General features: G+C 42.3%; 1 protein-coding gene across 1 annotated transcript in view; it reads right to left on the bottom strand.

Moving 5' to 3' along the window:
* Positions 1-19,423, bottom strand: part of ATP10B (ATPase phospholipid transporting 10B (putative)) — a 316,381-nt gene that overhangs the window by 246,757 nt on the left and 50,201 nt on the right. The window lies entirely within an intron of this gene.

Below are 19,423 nucleotides of genomic sequence, written 5' to 3'. Positions count from 1 at the left end.
ATGCCCTGAAAGACGAATGAATCCAGGTGGGCACTGGTCTTGATTTTCACTTTTCCCAATTTTTCTTCCCTTTTATCCCCATCCAACCAACATTTAGTGAGCCCTTACTGGAGGTAAGGCACTGGGCTGACTCAGGTGAGCATAAAGATACATAAATTCCTGCAGGGCTGTCAGAGACTATAAGTTAATTTCCATCCATCCATCCATCCTAGGTGTATTAGGTTTCTATATTATATGCCAGACATTGTGCTAGACAATTGTATGTCATAAACGTGAAAGTGACTTAGTCAGCATCCATGAATTCTAAAGTGAAGAGGTGATTTCTTGACTAGTACCATGATGGTTGGCTTCATGGGGAAGATAACATTTCAACTGGTTTTGTCCCCTGTGATATTCGTGTATGTGCATCTATATGAACACACGCCCATACATGTGCACAACATGCTAACGGGACAGGATAACTGATCCAGGCAAAGGCATGTAGACTGGAAATCAAGCTTGATGATCAAGGGGAGACACTGGTTACAGCAGAGGGCCTAGACTAAAATTAAGAACTAACACTCATTGACTACTGAGAACAGTGCTAAGTAATTTTTAACTATGACCACAATGAGATCTCACAAAGTAGTACTTCTTTGGTTACTTGCTAACAGACAGGAACCAGACTCAGGTAAGTTCTCAGAGAACACACTGGTGGGGTAAATGGCAGAGGTGGGACCAGGATCCACATGTGGCTTCAAAGCATAAGCTTTTAGGTACGAGACTGCACTGCGTAGAGGGAAAATGACTAAAAAAGGACTTGGAGTTCCACCAATTACTCAATAATGCATTAATTTGGGACTTCCCTGGTAGTCCAGTGGGTAAGATTTCACCTTCCAATGCAAGGGGTGTGAGTTTGATTCCTGGTCGGGGAGCTAACATCCCACATGCCTCATGGCCAAAACACCAAAACATAAAATAGAAGCAGTATTATGACAAATTCAATAAGGACTTTAAAAACAGTCCACATCAAAAAAATCTTAAAAAATAATGCGTTAATTCACCAAGTCATAGAAATACATATTTGTTAGTACTCTGCAGAAGAATACTCTGAAAGCTGGGACTAAAGAAAGCAGGACAGACAAGGTCCTTGTCCTCCTGGAGCATACATTCTAGTGACCTCACACTTGAGTGTCTCCATTCTCCAAAGGCATGAGGGAGGAAGTACAAAGATCAAGGCATAATGGTTCTCGGAAGAGAACGCTGTCAATCAAATGACCTTGCCCTAGCTCCACTTAGATAACTTGGATGGTACCCCATCTCCACATTTTCTTTGCGGGGCATTTGTTCCTTCTTTTCTTTTTTTCTTCTCGCTATTTTCTTCTCACCTTTGGTTTGTTACATCTATTTTCAATTTTTTCCTCAAATTTAACCCGAAAGATTCTATAAAGAACTTCCTCTTTGCAGCCCACTGAACAGACCTAAGTCCTTTTGCAGAACTGCTCAGGGTCTTTCAGGTTCTGGCTTCGAGGAAAGTCAGAGACTAATCTAGTCTTATTCGTGGTCCTCATCCCACCCCTATCTGAAGAAACTAGCAGTCACCAGACTTGGACTGTAACCTGGCCCCACCAACATCTAATAGACATTTGCATCAAGTTCGCATATCACCCCAAGCTTTTCCAGAGACCAGGCAAAGATACTGCATTATTTCTGAGAATTAGAGGAGGTCAGGACTCCTGACTGGGTCGAGGCTATAAAGGACCCCAAGCCTCCAGGGAAAATTGCCCCTTGGGTCATTATAGCTGTAAATGAGGGTGACAGCTGAAACAAGATCTCAAATGGACAGGAGACTGAGGGCATTGAGGGAGCTTCACATTCTCCAGCTGTCGTAGACAGACTAAGTCTCTTTTAAAGATGTCCATGTCTAATCCCTGCAACCTATGAATATGTAACATTACACAGCAAAAGGAACTTTGAATTAAGGTTACAGACCCTAGCCCTTATCTAAGGATAAGACAGAGAGGTAATCCTGGATCATTTGGGTGGGCCCAGATAATCACATGGATCTGTAAAAGTGGTAAAGGAAGACAGAAGGGTTGACCAGATATATGCAATTATGGAGGGAGAGGTAGATGAGCTATGAAATGTAGAGACTTGATCCACCATTGGGGCTTCCCAGGTGAGACTAGTGGTAAAGAACCTGCCTGTCAATGCAGGAGACATGAGATGCAGGTTCAATCCATGGGATAGGAAGATCCACTGCAGGAGGGCATAGCAACTTACTCCAATATTCTTGGCTGGAGAATCCCATGAACAAAGGAGCCTGGCAGGAGTCCATAAGGTCTCAAAGAATTGGATACAACTGAAGAGACTTAGCAAGCATGCACAATCCACTGTTGCTGATTTGAAGGTGGACTGTGGGGCCATAACCCAAGGAATGTAGGCAGCCTCTAAAAGCTGGGAATGGTCCTTATCTAAAAGCTAGCAAAGAAAGGGGAGTCCTCAGTCCTACAACTGCAAGAACTAAATTTAGCCAACAAGCCAAATGAGAAAGGACATGGATTTTCTCTTAAGAGTCTCCAGAGTGAAAACAGCTGTGCTGTCACACTAGTGAGACCCAGGTTGGACTTACAGAACTGCGAGATAAGTAAATGAAGTTCTGCTGCTTTACATCTCTGAGCTTGTGATAATGTGTTATGGTAGTAACAGAAAACTAATAAGCTGATTTTTGGTTGCCATTCATTGTTACATTTAATATAGCACCAGGTGAGGTTTGAAAGCTAGTTAGGACTTGGTGTGACTATGGCATACAATAGCAGCAATGGCTTAAAAACCTAAAGTCTTCTTTGTTTTTACTTTTAAAATATTTAATAGGTATGTGTACCTTTTTGTGCTTTCCCCCCAGGCTTTTAAGATGTCTATATTGAGACTGTTATATTAGTGAAGTCTTTGTAAAAGTTTTGGATAAGGCAGCCTATCTTGTTAATAAGGCAACAATTAGATGGCACTTCAAACTTCTTCCAGCTTTTTGAAGTGAGGTTGAAAAATGACTACGCATAGCTTAGGGTTCTTTTTTTTTTAATTTCTTTTTCTTTTTTTTTTTTTAGTGCTATTCTTTCAAATCATCCCACCCTCACCTTCTCCCACAGAGTCCAAAAGACTGTTCTATACATCTGTGTCTCTTTTGCTGTCTTGCATACAGGGTTATCGTTACCATCTTTTTAAATTCCATATATATGTGTTAGTATACTGTATTGGTGTTTTTCCTTCTGGCTTACTTCACTCCGTATAATAGGCTCCAGTTTCATCCACCTCATTAGAACTGACTCAAATGTATTCTTTTTAATGGCTGAGTAATACTCCATTGTGTATATGTACCACAGCTTTCTTATCCATTCATCTGCTGATGGACACCTAGGTTGCTTCCATGTCCTGGCTATTATAAACAGTGCTGTGATGAACACTGGGGTACACGTGTCTCTTTCAGTCTGGTTTCCTTGGTGTGTATGCGCAGCAGTGGGATTGCTGGGTCATATTTCCAGTTCTATTTCCAGTTTTTTAAGGAATCTCCACACTGTTCTCCATAGTGGCTGTACTAGTTTGCATTCCCACCAACAGTGTAAGAGGGTTCCTTTTTCTCCACACCCTAGGGTTCTTTGCATGTATATCAACAACTTCTTCCAACATTTATTATGGTTTACTGAGATCTCCTGAATCTACCTCCCATATCTTTTGTGTTTAATTTTTTTTTCTAATTTTATTTTATTTTTAAACTTTACATAATTGTATTAGTTTTGCCAAATATCAAAATGAATCTGCCACAGGTATACATGTGTTTAATTTTTAACTTGATTTTTGGGCTTTAAAGAAGTTTGAAGGTAGGCAGTCCAGGGCCTCCCACTAAGGTGCTTCTATAGAGACAATCAGGAAAGTCAGCAGATTCCAACTTTCTGTTCTGCTCCCACCAGGGTTGGCTGCCCTTCCTCTGACCCAACATGACCTCCAGAGCTCTAGCTGTCACATCTGAATTCCGGGCAGTGGGCTGGAGGGAGTGTGAAGGAAAGCTACTTCCTTGACAACACTTTTCTATACTTGCATACAATGCTCCACTCATATATCTTTGGTCAAAACTTGGTCATATGATCACATATAACTCTAAATAAGGGTGAAAGTGAAGTCGCTCAGTTGTGTCCGACTCTTTGCGACCCCATGGACTGTAGCCTACCAGGCTCCTCCGTCCATAGGATTCTCCAAGGTAAGAATACTGGAGTGGGTGAGGCAGACAATATACTCAACTAAAAGTTAGAATTGTTATTAAGGAGACAGGAGAGAATGGATTTGGAGAGAGAACCAAGAATATCTTTCTTCATTCTTTTTTTTTTTTGGTGATTAGCAGATGGCTCTAAAAAGCCCCCAGCTATGCAAATGACTCTGGCTGGCATGCCAGTTCTTCCCTCCACACTGACTACAGTCCTTTCTCTCTTTTTTCTCAATCCTTCTTTCTAACTTTCATTTGCATGCTGCACTAATTCTATCCAATCTTAAAGGCCCATTTCAAATCTTACCTTCTCTTAAGAATTTTTCCTAAGATTCACTCAAAGGAAAATTAATTCTCCACCTTCTTTAAACTTTCCTAACACTGGATTTCTATTTACTCCTTGTCACACTCCATGCAATGTGAGAGCTACTGCTGTATTTGAGAGTCTCTTGCCTTCTGGAATGCAGGCCATCGTCTTATTCACAGCTGACAGTCTCAAACACAGCACAAACTCAATACATACATGATACAGCAGAGACTGCTAGCTTGTCCCCCAGGATCATAGTCTTCTTTTCTTGTTAGAAACAGCCACCCTTCCTGGCCCTAAGTGTTAGCTGTGTACATTGCCATACGACTAGACAGTTCAGTATTTTGTCTCCCTTGGGATTATGTGTGACCATATGATTAAGGACCAATGGAATATGAGCTGGAGTGATATTTGCAAATTCTGGGTCATGTATATAAAGATAAATCTACTTGCCTGGACTCTTCCTCCTACCCCTTCTTGTTGGCTGGAAAACAGTACAGCAGCTTCCTTGGAATGAGAGATGGAAGCCACATGTGGAGGAGTGCAGAGCCGAGTGGCCAGCCTGTGGCTCAGGACATGGAGCTGCCTACCTGCCCTAGCCTGCTGCCCTACTTTTAAACTGGGAGGGATACACAACCTTGCTCTTCTAAGCCACTATATTTGGTCTTCATGAGAGCAGTGTATCTGTGCCGTAGCTCATTCCCATGAGTAATGGAACTAGGCTCTTTCCCTATGGATATAGTCTGGCTTCCTTTCCAATTGCCTTTCACCAGGAGTGTGACACGCAGTATAAAATAATGAGGCCTAAAGTACTGAATGTACATACACCATGCCTTAAAAGTAGCCAAGGGCCCTTGATAAGATGCGAGCCCAGCTCTCTTATTCTGGTCAGCTAGGAGAACTAACTGAATAGGTTTCAGTCTAGCATTTTATTGTTTCTGCTGGCGTTACTCTGGAAAATATCTTTAATCAGAAGTATGTCCAGACTCGCTAAATAATGTTTTGCACTGACATTCATTGCTGATTCATTCTTCTCAAACCCATCATTTTGGAAAATTGTCTTTTGCTGCATAAGTATCGCTTTCCATTTGAAACTTTACAAAGTCCCATTTTTTCCCCATACCCTTTTAAGAGCCTATTCAGACAATTCCACTGAGCGTTCATTTTCTAGCTGGCTATTAGCAACAAAATGCCTTGTATTCATATGTTGTTTTAATACTTTTCAAAGTCCTTTCACAATGTAATAGCTTTAATCATCAAGGAAACCTACTAAGTTATATAGCCTAAGTGGTAGTATTCCTACTCCCTAGATCAATAGTCCTCAACAATGATGTAGTAGAAAAATAATATTTAGTAATCCATTGTGAAGTATGTTATAATGGAAATCATGTTTTATCAAATAATAAAGTGTCATTCTTTTATGCTATCATATTAATGCAACAGACAGTTTTGGAGGAGTCAATGTATCCTAGGAACAGTCTTCAGCATGGGGAATCCAGTGGTGAGCAAAACAGACCATATCCCTGTTCCCAAGGATCTGATGGACAGTTGATGAGTCAAGATGGCTCCTGATCTATTTTTTTCTCTTGATGCCAAATATCTAGTACATCAACGAAGTCTCATAGAGTTTACCTCCAAATGATACCTTAGATCCATCCTTCTCTTTCTATATGCAGTCACTACCCAAGTTCAGATCTTCAGTACTGAGCTTCCCTGGTGGCTAAGTGGTAAAGAATCCACCTGTCAATGCACGAAACACAGGTTTGATCCCTGGTAAAGGAAGATCTCACATGCTGTGGAGCAATTGACATGGAGCAAATGTGCACCACAACTATTGAGCCTGTGCTCTAGTGCCTGGGAGCTGCAAATACTGAGCCCATGTGTTCTTGAGCCCATGTTCCTCAGCAAGAAAAGCCACCACAAAAAGAAGCCTGTGCACTGCAGTGAAGAGTAGTCCCCAGTTTCTGCAACTGGAGAAAAGCCCACAGAGTGACAAAGATCTGGTACAGCCAAAAATAAATAAAATAAAATATTAATAAATTTAATAAATTACACTAAAAAAATCTTCACTATCTTTGGCCTAGAATGGTGCTCAGATCAGTTCAGTTCAGTCGCTGAGTTGTGTCCGACTCTTTGCGACCCCATGAATCACAGCACGCCAGGCCTCCCTGTCCATCACCATTTCCCGGAGTTCACTCAAACTCACGTCCATCAAGTCGGTGATGCCATCCAGCCATCTCATCCTCTGTCATCCCCTTCTCCTCCTGCCCCCAATCCCTCCCAGCATCAGGGTCTTTTGCAATGAGCCAACTCCTCGCATGAGGTGGCCAAAGTACTGGAGTTTCAGATTTAACATCAGTCCTTCCAATGAACACCCAGGACTGATCCCCTTTAGGATGGACTGGTTGGACCTCCTTGCAGTCCAAGGGACTCTCAAGAGTCTTCTCCAACACCACAGTTCAAAAGCATCAATTCTTCAGTGCTCAGCCTTCTTCACAGTCCAACTCTCACATCCATACATGACCACAGGAAAAACCATAGTCTTGACTAGACGAACCTTTGTTGGCAAAGTAACATCTCTGCTTTTGAATATGCTATCTAGGTTGGTCATGACTTTCCTTCCAAGGAGTAAGCGTCTTTTAATTTCATGGCTGCAGTCACCATCTGCAGTGATTTTGGAGCCCAAAAAAGTAAAGTCTGACACTGTTTCCCCATCTATTTCCCATGAGGTGGTGGGACCAGATGCCATGATCTTTGTTTTCTGAATGTTGAGCTTTAAACCAACTTTTTCACTCTCCACTTTCACTTTCATCAAGAGGCTTTTGAGTTCCTCTTCACTTTCTGCCATAAGGGTGGTGTCATCTGCATATCTGAGGTTATTGATATTTCTCCCAGCAATCTTGATCCCAGCTTGTGCTTCTTCCAGCCCAGCATTTCTCATGATGTACTCTGCATATAAGTTAAATAAGCAGGGTGACAATATACAGCCTTGACATACTCCTTTTCCTATTTGGAACCAGTCTGTTGTTCCATGTCCAGTTCTAACTGTTGCTTCCAGACCTGCATACTGCTTTCTCAAGAGGCAGGTCAGTTGGTCTGGTATTCCCATCTCTTTCAGAATTTTCCACAGTTTATTGTGATCCACACAGTCAAAGGCTTAGGCATAGTCAATAAAGCAGAAATAGATGTTTTTCTGGAACTCTCTTGCTTTTTCTATGATCCAGCGGATGTTGGAAATTTGATCTCTGGTTCCTCTGCCTTTTCTAAAACCAGCTTGAACATCAGGAAGTTCACGGTTCACATATTGCTGAAGCCTGGCTTGAAGAATTTTGAGCATTACTTTACTAGCGTGTGAGATGAATGCAATTGTGCGGTAGTTTGAGCATTCTTTGGCATTGCCTTTCTTTGGGATTGGAATGAAAACTGACCTTTTACAGTCCTGTGGCCACTGCTGAGTTTTCCAAATTTGCTGGCATATTGAGTGCAACACTTTCACAGCATCATCTTTCAGGATTTGGAATAGCTCAACTGGAATTCCATCACCTCCACTAGCTTTGTTCGTAGTGATGCTTCCTAAGGCCCACTTGACTTCACATTCCAGGATGTCTGGCTCTAGGTCAGTGATCACACCATCGTGATTATCTGGGTCGTGAAGATCTTTTTTGTACAGTTCTTCTGTGTATTCTTGCCATCTCTTCTTAATATCTTCTGCTTCTGTTAGGTCCATACCATTTCCGTCCTTATCGAACCCATCTTTGCATGAACATTCTATTTCCCACAGCAGCTGCTTCTCTCTCTTTTCCCTGGGACCTCTCTCCTCCAGCCACCTTCAGTCATATAGCATCTCCTCTCTTCTTCATCCTCACTCCCTCTCCAACTCCCTTCAGATGACACAGCAGCAAGTGTTTGAGGAGGGGTCAGTCTTCCCTTCGGAGCTATGAAGGTTTCCACTTCCACAAGAGATGTGAAAACATGAATAGTACCAGTAATAAAAGGGGTAATAGTAGCGAACACTAACTGGTTGTTTACCATGTGCAACCAAGGTGCAAAGTACTTTTCATGTATTGTCTCTTTCAGCCTCCAAAATCAGGACCTCCTAAATGAATTCCCTAGTAAACATATTCTGAAATTCTGGAATTCCAGAAAAACATATACTTCTGCTTCATTGACTATGCTAAAGCCTTTGACTGTGTGGATCACAAGAAATTGGAAAATTCTTAAAGAGATGGGAATACCAGACCACCTTACCTGCCTCCCGAGAAACCTGTATACAGATCAAGAAACAATATTTTTAACCAGTCTGTTGTTCCCTGTCTGGTTCAAACTAGGAGTTTGAATTGGAATACATCAAGGTTGTATATTGTCACCCTGCTTATTTAACTTAGATGTAGGGTACATCATATGAAATACCAGGCAGGATGAAGCACAAGATGGAATCAAGATTGCTGGGAGAACTATCAGTGGCCTCAGATATGTAGCTGATACCACCCTAATAACAGAAAGCTAAGAGGAACTAACAAGCCTCTTGATGAAGGTGAAAGAGGATAGTGAAAAAGCTAGCTTAAAACTTAACATGGCATCGAGTCCCATCACTTCATGGTAAAGAGAGAGGGAAAAAAATAGAAACAAAAAAGAAAGTTGGTTTTTCTGGGCTCCAAAATCATTGTGGATGATTTTGTGGATGTAGCCATTAAATTAAAAGATGCTTGCTCCTTGGAAGAAACGCTATGACAAACCTAGATAGTGCATTAAAATGTGGAGACGTCACTTTGCCAACAAAGGTTTGTATAGTCAAATCTATAGTTTTTCCAGTAGTCATGTATGGATGTGAGAGTTGGACCATAAAGAAGGTTGAGCAACAAAGAATTGGTGCTTTCAGCTGTTTACATATATACAGTAGAATATTACTCATCTATTAAAAAGAATGCATTTGAATCAGTTCTAATGAGGTGGATGAAACTGGAGCCCATTATAGTGAAGTAAGTCAGAAAGACAAAAACCCATACAGTATGTTAATGCATATATATGGAATTTAGAAAGATGGTAACAATGACCCCATATGCGAGACAGCAAAAGAGACACAGATGTAAAGAACAGACTTTTGGACTCTGTGGGAAAAGGCAAGGATGGGATGATTTGAGAGAATAGCATTGAAACATGTATATTATCATATGTTAAATAGCTTGCCAGTCCAGGTTTGATGCATGAGACAGGGTACTCAGGGCTGGTGCACTGGGATGATCCTGAGGGATGGGATGGGGAGGGAGGTGGGAGAGGGTTTCAGGATGGGGAACACATGTACACCCATGGCTGATTCATGTCAATGTACAGCAAAAGCCACTACAATACTGTAAAGTAATTAGCCTCCAATTAAAATAAATTAATTAATTAAAAAAAAGAATTGATGCTTTAACTATGGTGCTGGAAAAGACTCTTGAGAGTCCCTTGGACAGCAAGGAGATCAAACCAGTCAATCCTAAAGGCAATCAACCCTGAATATTAATTGGAAGGACTGATGCTGAAGCTCCAATACTTTAGCCACATGATGTGAAGAGCCAACTCACTGGAAAAGACCCTGATGCTGGGAAAGATTGAGGGCAGGAGGAGAGGGGGGTGACAGAGGATCAGATAGTTGGATGGCATCACTGACTCAATGGATATGAGTTTGAGCAAACTCTGGGAGATAGTAAAGGACAGGGAAACCTGCCGTGCTGCCATTCATGGGTCGCAGTCAGACATGACTTAAGACATGACTTACAACAGCGAGTAAACATACCTGGACTTCCCTGGTGGCTCAGTCAGTAAAGGACCTGTCTACAACTCAGGAGACCGTATTCAAGGCCCACTACGGTATCCCTGGGTTACCTAAGTTGTCTTGCTTCATGTTTACACATGCCCTTCCGAATGATATAATTCCTCCAGAAGGACCTTTGATTATGAATGGCAGACTGCAGAGGAAACTACATTTTTATATTCACTGGACATTAAGGACCACCCTGTTCTCTGACAGGTTGTCTGTTGCAGACTCTCACAGGAAGTGAAGACTGTGAGCATGAACACTTCAGCCGGGCAGCACCACCTGCAGCTGGGGGACCAGAAGGGCGTCCAGAAGGAGTAGGAGAAAAGGGAGGAAAGGAGCTCCTTCTAAGCCCGCTGTCTAGTGTACTAAAAGTTGAGTGCCATTTACTCTGGGAGCATCAGGATTTCATTTCACCTGGGACTTAAACAAACCATTCTAGGTTGGCAACTGGTGGGGAGGGAGGGGGCAGAAAGAAATCTAAAGAAAACTATCAGGGGAGACCTGCCCCAGCTGCGAGGGGCACCCAAGGGTGGGAAGCAAAACTCACCCTGACTCTCCAGTGTGTGTCAGAACTCATTAAACACGTATGGCTTCTGGGCCCCTGGAGGCCCAGGAACCAGGACCCTGGAGGCCAGGGCTGAGAAGGCGTCATCTGCTGTGCCTTCTTCTTGACTGCCTGGTCTGCCGCAGCAGCTGGGTTCACACATTACTCCACATGGATCCCTGGGCCAGGCCTGCAAATGCACCTGATGCCCTGGGAGTTTCCCTTAGTACATGCATCCTGAATTACGCTCACTTTTTGCATCAATACCAGCTCCCTTTTGCTCTGATAGCAATTTTCTCCCCACCTGTGTCCCTCTGTTCCCCTGAGACTGCCAGCTTTGCTAAAATGAGTTTTTCCTATGGTACTTTTTCAGTCCCTCTCTGCTTGAACTTAATATATCCTATCTTAGAATTTTTGGTATCTATCTCTGATTGCACCCCTCATCTAAGTTCAAGCACAAATTATATTTCACATATTCCATGTCCCCCAAGTCCTCAACACCTGGCCTTGCACAGAATAGATACTCAAGTTGTTTCTTTAATGATCAGCTCTCCATTTGGTACATGATCTGGTGACAGGGACGTGATTGGTTCTAGGAGAACAAGCTCAGAGGGAACAAGTTCGTTGTGGACAAGCTGACTTTCAAGTGAGAAGGCTAAGAAAATACACACACAGAGCCCTGGCGTGATGCTAAATAACAATACAAGAAAAGAAACATATATAGTGACTGAGAATAGTCGATGGGATCAGGGAGCTTAGACAGGTGGGTTAGGGCAGGTTTCTCAGAGGAGGTGACATTTAAATTGAGATGTGAGGGTGTGAAGGAGCCAGTCAGGTGAAGAGATGGCAGGCAGGGAGCATTCTGGGCTGAGAGTACTCAGAAGTTCAAAGGGTGGGAAAGAGTTTGACATATTCAGAGAATTGAGAGGTGGCTACTATGGCTGAGTCTCAGCTGGTAAAGGTGGAGAGTGGGATGAAGTGTGAACTGGGTTGAAGGGTTTCTCTAAAATTCAGGTCCGCCCAGCACCCCAGATGTGGCCTTACTTGGAAACAGGGTCTTTGCAGAAGTAATTGGTTATGATGAAGTTGCATGAGTATGAGAGAAGACTCTTGAGAGTTCCTTGGAAACAAGGAGAACACATCAATCAATCCTAAAGGAAATAAACCCTGAACATGCATTGGAAGGGTTGATGCTGAAACTCTAATACTTTGGCCACCTGATGCGAAGAGCTGACTCACTGGAAAAGACCCTGATGCTAGGAAAGACTGAGGGAAGGAGGAGAAGGGGGCAACAGAGGATGAGATGGTTGGATGGCATCACTGACTCAACGGACATGAATCTGAGTAAATTCCAGGAGATGGTAAAGGACAGGGAAGCCTGGTGTGCTGTAGTTTATGAGGTTGCAGAGTCAGACATGACTTTAGCGACTGAACAGCAACATCACAAGTAGGATGGGCCCTATTCCAGTGGGTGTTATCCTTGAAGAAAAGAAAACAGACAGACTGAGAGACACACAGAGAAGAGGGTCACATGAAGACAAAGGCAGAGAGTACAGTCCTGCATCTAGAAGGCAAGGAATGTTTGGGATCACTGGCCATCACTAGAAGCTCGAGAAGAAGCAAGGAAGATTTTACCAACACCTTGACACCTTGATTTTGGGCAACTAGGTTCTAGAACCATGAAATAAAGTTTCTATAGGTGAAGGCCACCAAAAATGGGAATTTTCCATGGTAACCCTAGGAAATTAATACAGAGGGTAAGGAAAAGTCTACATTTTATTATCAGTGAAATGGAGATTCTTTGATGAACCAGAAATCTTGGTTAAGCAGTAATAAGAACTGATTTTTTTTTTCAGATTTGTGTTTTATAAAAGTACATCAAGTGAATGACTAAATTCCTCATGCTCAGAACAATTTCCTTAAAGTTGAGATGCCCACGGCACTGATAATGTAGCTGCCCACTGACCATGCATGATGGGGTACTTGGGAGATGAGTCATCTGTTTAACCACCTCCACCATTAGCCACTTGAGGTTTCTAAACATTTCCCTTCTATTTTTAAGCAAATTGGGGTCTACTTCTACGTTCTGGATTATCTCCTTTTCTCTCTGGACACGTGGTGACGACATGTGCTGTCCTTTCCCCTCCTCCTTCCAACCCCCTTCAGATCTAATGGAAAACATCACACATTTCAAAGTCACTGTTAATTAAAGCTGATGTTTGCTTTGCTGACATTGCTGTAAAAAGTGCTTATTTCAGGGATGAAGGGTTCTTCTAATTCTGAACACGACTTTCAGTATGTGCCTAAAAATCAATGCATGGCTGGATTCAGGTGCCCAATTACACTTTGAATTAAGCAATTCATGAGTGCTGGCTGTCTGACGCTTGTGGAAAAACACATACATTGGGGATGAGAATGGTCAAATGGGAAAGTAGGGCATAAACCAGAAAGTTCTGGAGTTCACAGCTTTATGCAACCTGATAGGATTTGGAGTTCTCAGTTTCTTAGCACCTGGGAGAAAACAATTTTCTTTTCCCCTTACGACTAATGGTGAAAAGTGAACATGTTAGTTGCTCAGTCGTGTCTTACTCTTTGCGATCCCATGGACTATAGCCCATCAGGCTCCTCTGTCCATGGAATTTTCCAGGCAAGAATACTAGAGTGGGTAGCCATTCCCTTCTCCAGGGGATCTTCCTGACTCAGGAATTAGACCCATATCTCCTGCATTGCCAGCTGATTCTTTTCAGGGTTCGCCCATAATTCTCCTCCATTCAAGATGCAAAGCTTACTGATTAGGAATTTGAACCTCACTCCTTGCCAGCTGGAATAAGGCCTTTTGAGTTGGAATACTAAATGTGTGCCAGTTATTGAACCAAAGGCTGTATATCCACTATCTCATTTAAGAAGGAAATCATACACCAGTGATAAGGATAAAAATGACAATAACTGTCATTTATTGAGTGTCAGAAATCCTGGTTGGTACTTCATGTACATTATTTCTTATAGACCTGTCATTGTAGGGTAGTGGTTGGGAGTATGAACTTGGAGTCCAACACCCTGGATTGAAATACTGACTTGCAACTCAGTAGCTAAGTGAGTTAACTGCTTCATCTTTCTAGGCCTCAGTTTTCTCATTTTGTAAACAAATGGAAACAATAAAACTGTGTATTTTATGAGGACTAAAAGGATTCCTGTAATATAGTCTGGCCTATTACAATAATGGTGATGATTAAAAATTAAAAAGATAATAGTAACAACTGTATAGTATTTGCTATATGCCAAGCATGCTTCTACACATGGATATTATTATTCCTATTTCAAATATGAGAAAATTAAAAAGTAGAGAGGTTAATAAACTTGCCCTTTATCACATGGCTAAAACACGGTAGAGCTGGGATTTGATCCATGGTTAGTACTGTGATCTAGAGTTCTCACTACTCTTGGTTTGCACAAGTACATGCCAGATAAATATTTGTAGGTTGATAAATTATAGGCAGTATATTCCTTCCAGAGGAGACTCTTGGATCTCACTTAGTAACCTCCATTTAGGTTTCCCTGGTGGCTCAGAGGGTAAAGAATTTGCCTGAAATACAGGAGATCCATGAGTTGGGAAGATGCCCTGGAGAAGGGAATGGCTACCCACTCCTGTATTCTTGTCTGGAGAATCCCATGAACAGAGGAACCTGGTGGGTTACAGCCCATGGGTTCACAAGAGTTGGACACGACTGAAATGACTTAACACACATATTTAATTTGGTTCCTAATACAACTGGCTTCTTTTTTCCCTCCACTGTGTTCTGTAGAGAGAGGCCATTCCCCTTTGAATCTCAGTAGTTCTTCACTCTGAGCAGAAAATACTTCCTGGATAATATTTGGGAATGATGACATCAGTTTAAGAAATAATTTTAAAACATTCATATTTCCAGGCTCAGGTAAAGCCTTTCCTCTTTCAGGAATCTTCAAAACTTCCCTTTCATCTGGAGGGCCCTCTGCTACAAGGCCCTCAGAGCCCAGGCCTTTCCTTTGCCTCTTATTAAATAACTTTGTGATGTAGTTTGCAGACTTTTGGTTCCACTTTCACACTGTAAAGCCATGGTCAGCCCTAGGTCAGAATGTCCTAGACTTACTTCCGGGAATCCTTGGGGGAGTTTCACAGGAACTTGTGCAATTCTGCCCCCTCCTCTTTGATTTCTGGGGTCCAGGAATCCACTGGGATGTATTTAACCACTACCCCAACCCCCAGGGTCCTCTTTGTGAACACACTCCCTGCCCAGGAAACTTCCTAACCACAAACTCCACCAGGAACTAACATGGTGCTGTTTCCTTTACAGAAATGCAACTCACCACTTCCCTGTCTCACTGGTCCTGCAGTCATCCTGCTTATACCTCATCTCACAAAGCCCTTCATGTTAACAGCCACTGCTTAACACCACTGCTTGTAACACCTTCCCCATCAGTCTCAGACTGTAACCAGGCTCAGACACAGGGGTATACCTGATCTTTTCTATTGTAGCTATTATTAATGGTGAATACACATTATTTTGTGACATTTCTGCCTAATGTCTGTCTTCCACATTAGATGGTAAACTATGGGAGAATGAACTGAACAAGCTTTGCTCACCACCTCACATTCAGGGTAGCACAGTCTTAAACAAAATTGTGCTCAATAAATATGTATTGAGTGAATAAATGACTGTTCTGTTCTCTTGAACCCTTGTTTTTCCAAACCAAGGATCCATACAAAGAAGACAGAAGATCTAATGCAAATCAATGTCTAGAAAGAGCCCACACATTCACTCTGGCCCCTGGAATAATGCATACCCCAAGTTCACCAGGTGATCAGATAGAATCCAAATCTGGATTCAAACTGCAGGTCTTGAATTTAGAAGATATGTAGCCTGTGTGGTCCTTCCAAATAGATTAGAAGCTTTGGATCAGGGGGCAATGCTTCTTTCATCTCAGCACCTTTCTCTTTATCTGGCACAATGCCTAATATAAGAAATCAGGCCAAGAAATACTTGTGGGATAGAGCTAAGTATGATTTTCAAGATGAACATCTGCTGGCTTGTTACTGATCTGCTGCTGTTCCCCAGCCCTGTGTGTGGAGGTGGAGGCATGGTATGGATTTCTGCAACAACTTTTTCCTTCAGTTCACCTCTCTGGACATGATTCATACCACTGCACATCAGGTGCTGAGAAACTATTTCCTAAAAATATAGGTGGGCCTTAGAAAGCTGAAAATAAGCTGAGGAAGCTAAGTGCCTCATGACTGCTTCCTTCCACACGAGACAAGGGGATGAGCCAAATGCTTCCTGATTTGCCTCAATTTGCAAAGACAGAACAAAAATATCTCTCCCAGTGATGCAGGACTTTTTCTTTAGGTGCAGTCAGGCCATGAACTCTTGACTGTGCCCTTAAATGAAGTCAGGAGTGTGCCAAACCCACAGCCACGGTACGTTTGCAAGTCAGATGTCAAGTACTAGTTCTCAATTGGGGGCAGTTTTGTCCTAGAAGACATCTGCCAACGTCCAGAGACTTCTTTGGTTGTCACGGCTGAAGGTTTTAACTGGTATCGAAATGAACGATATTAATAAAATATCTTTTTAGCACTATCCCTGAGATAGTGCTAAACATTTACAATGGTTGCAAAGAAACATCCCTCATAAGAAAGAATTATTCGGCTCACAAAATCACTAGTGCTGAGGTTGAGAATCCTTGGCATAGATAAGACAAAACACAGGGCTAGTGACACACTGAATTCACACAGAGCCCGCTGCTTAAGGTACCGGAGTCCTTCCCCTCTCTTCCTGCTTTTTGTCAGCTGCTCAGGCAACATCATCTCTACTCTCGCAGCTGCAGCTTTCTGGATGTGGTGTTCGCACATTAGGGGGCAGCGTGAGTTTAGACTTTCAGCCTCTGTTGTGGCAGGAGCCAGAGTCCCTCCCATTAGATGGTAAACTGTGGGGGAATGAATTGAACATGCGTTGCTCACCACCTCACACTCAGGTAGCACAGTCTTGTGAGAGGGGGACGCCTTTGTCTGGTGTCTCGCCTTTTCCCTGCTGAGCTCATGGGAGTGAAATCTGTCTCTTTCCAGTTCCACAATTCTGCATCCTTCACCCCACTCCAGAAAAGGAAAGGAGGGGAAACAAGTAGGGCTCAACATTTTAAAGTGTGCTCTGCGCTTGCTTAGGTGGAAGGAACTAGTTTCAGCTGATGTCACGCTTCTGCGCCTGCAGGGTTTTTATTTGATGATTTCCCAGTGGCACCGTCCTGCTCTAAAGGCTTCTGCTGGTTCACCTGGGTTGCTGGGTTTGGATCCTGATGACCTGGGTTTGACTAGCTGTGTAACTTTAGACCTCTGAACCTCAGGTATTCCTTTTATGTAAAAGGAGAATGCTGTGACCAATCATTTTAGTTGTGCTACATGGATTAAAAAAAAAATACATCATCTGCCATGGACCAATATCTCCATTAACACAGTGATGAAGATTACCATATGCTAACACTGTGCTAAGTGTTTTACACACTATCTTATTTAATTATCACCATAATCTATTTTTGATCTCTTTGCAGTCCAAGGGACTCTCAGGAGTCTTCTCCAACACCACAGTTCAAAAACATCAACTCTTCCTTGCTCAGCTTTCTTTATAGTCCAATTCTCACATTCATACATGACTACTGGAAAAACCATAGCTTTGACTAGACAGACCTTTGTTGGCAAAGTGAAGTCTGCTTTTTAATATGCTGTCTAGTTTGGTCATAGCTTTTCTTCCAAGAAGATCAAACCAGTGAATCCTAAAGGAAATCAGTCCTGAATATTCATTGGAAAGGTTGAAGCTGAAACTCCAATACTTTGGCCACCTGATTCAAAGACCTGATTCATTGGAAAACACCCTGATTCTGGGAAAGATTGAAGGCAGGAGAAGGGGATGACAGAGGATCTCGTTGGACATGAGTTTGAGCGAGCTCTGGGAGTGGGTGATAGACAGGGAAGCCTGGTGTGCTGGAGTCCATAGGGCCACAATGAGTCAGACATGGACACGACTAAGTGACTGAACTGATAATCTATTTTTAAGAGGAGTAAGTGAGGCACATAAACAGAGAATTTGCTTAAGATCAGGCAGCCTATAGTGGAATCATTTAAACCTGGTAGTTTACACTGAGCTCTGCCTTAGTGATACAGAGAAAGAACTCTGAATCAAGTGAGGTACTCTGTAAATCCCAGAATTTCCCCTCTGCACATTGTATTTGTTCTTTATACTTTCCACTAACATGTACTGAGCAGCTCTTGTGCTACAGACTGTCCAAGAGAAGGTCACAATGAGGTTTCTCCAGCACTGTCCCTGCAGGATTCACGGGGAGGTAGAGATCAAACTTCCAACGTAGTCCCTGAACCAGCCTAGTCTTCTCTGATGGCCTCCTGAGTGCCAGTGCTCAGATTCACAGCAAAAAGAACACCCAATGGCCTATACCCATGACCATGCATAGAGACAGTCAAATCTGTTGGGCTAAATAGCTACTTCTATGAATGATTAAGTTACAAGTGTTCTTAATCTCTTCAGGGAAACCTTTTTTTTGTCTGGTCAAAGTCCCCCTTGGGAGGGAAGTTTGGGGGAGAATGGATATATGTGTATGCATGACTGAGTCCTTTGCCTGTCTCCCTGAAACTATCACAACACTGCTAATCGGCTATACTCCAATATAAAATAAAAGTTAGAAGAAAAAGTCCCCTTTATATGGTCTCACAGCAGCATGGACCTCCTGACTCGGTAATGTCCAGTCTGTATTATGTGTGTGGTAAGAATGTGCACCATGTTGAACAGCCTTTGCTGATAATTTTTGACTGGTGTTTACCACAGTGTTGTATATACCATTCCAGAAATAAGTCAAGTGAGTAAACTGGAGTTTATGGAACAGGCTAGGCCTGGAAGCACCATCTTACCATGCATTCTGCCTGTATTATCTTATCGTGTAGGATGCATTGGTGCTAATGTTTTGCAGATAAAGAAACAGGCTTAGGAGTTCATCTTCACACAGCTAGTAAGTGTGGAGTCAGGATACTAACCCAGACTCATCTGGATCCAAAGCCCCATGTTCCCTTAGTATTAGATTAGAATTTGAAAACTAGATATTTACAAATTTGCAGTCATATAGGAGACGATGTTACAATCAGCAAAGCATGTGGGGTCCAGAGTCAGTCAGCTTCATCACCCTTCACATAAAAGGAGTTTGATCTTTAATCCTTTATCCCTTCTGTACCTAAGTTTATTTATATGTAAAATAGAGATTAAAAAAATAGTATCTCATGGTTATTGTGAGGGTTAATTGTATTATTTGTAAAGTATTTAGAGCTTGGCATATCATATGTGGCCACATATTCACTTTTATTCTCCATCTATGAAGAAAGATGGCTTTATCTTCATCTATGAAGATAAATGGCTTTACAGAACATTTACCACTGCTTCTATATTTATATATATATGTGGATCACAATCAACTGTGGAAAATTCTGAAAGAGATGGGAATACCAGA

Source organism: Bos indicus x Bos taurus, chromosome 7 (genome assembly GCF_003369695.1).
Source record: "Bos indicus x Bos taurus breed Angus x Brahman F1 hybrid chromosome 7, Bos_hybrid_MaternalHap_v2.0, whole genome shotgun sequence".
Classification (NCBI taxonomy): Eukaryota; Metazoa; Chordata; class Mammalia; order Artiodactyla; family Bovidae; genus Bos; species Bos indicus x Bos taurus.
The sequence above is the reverse complement of the archived record's forward strand: the minus strand, read 5'-3'. Positions and strand labels throughout refer to the sequence as shown.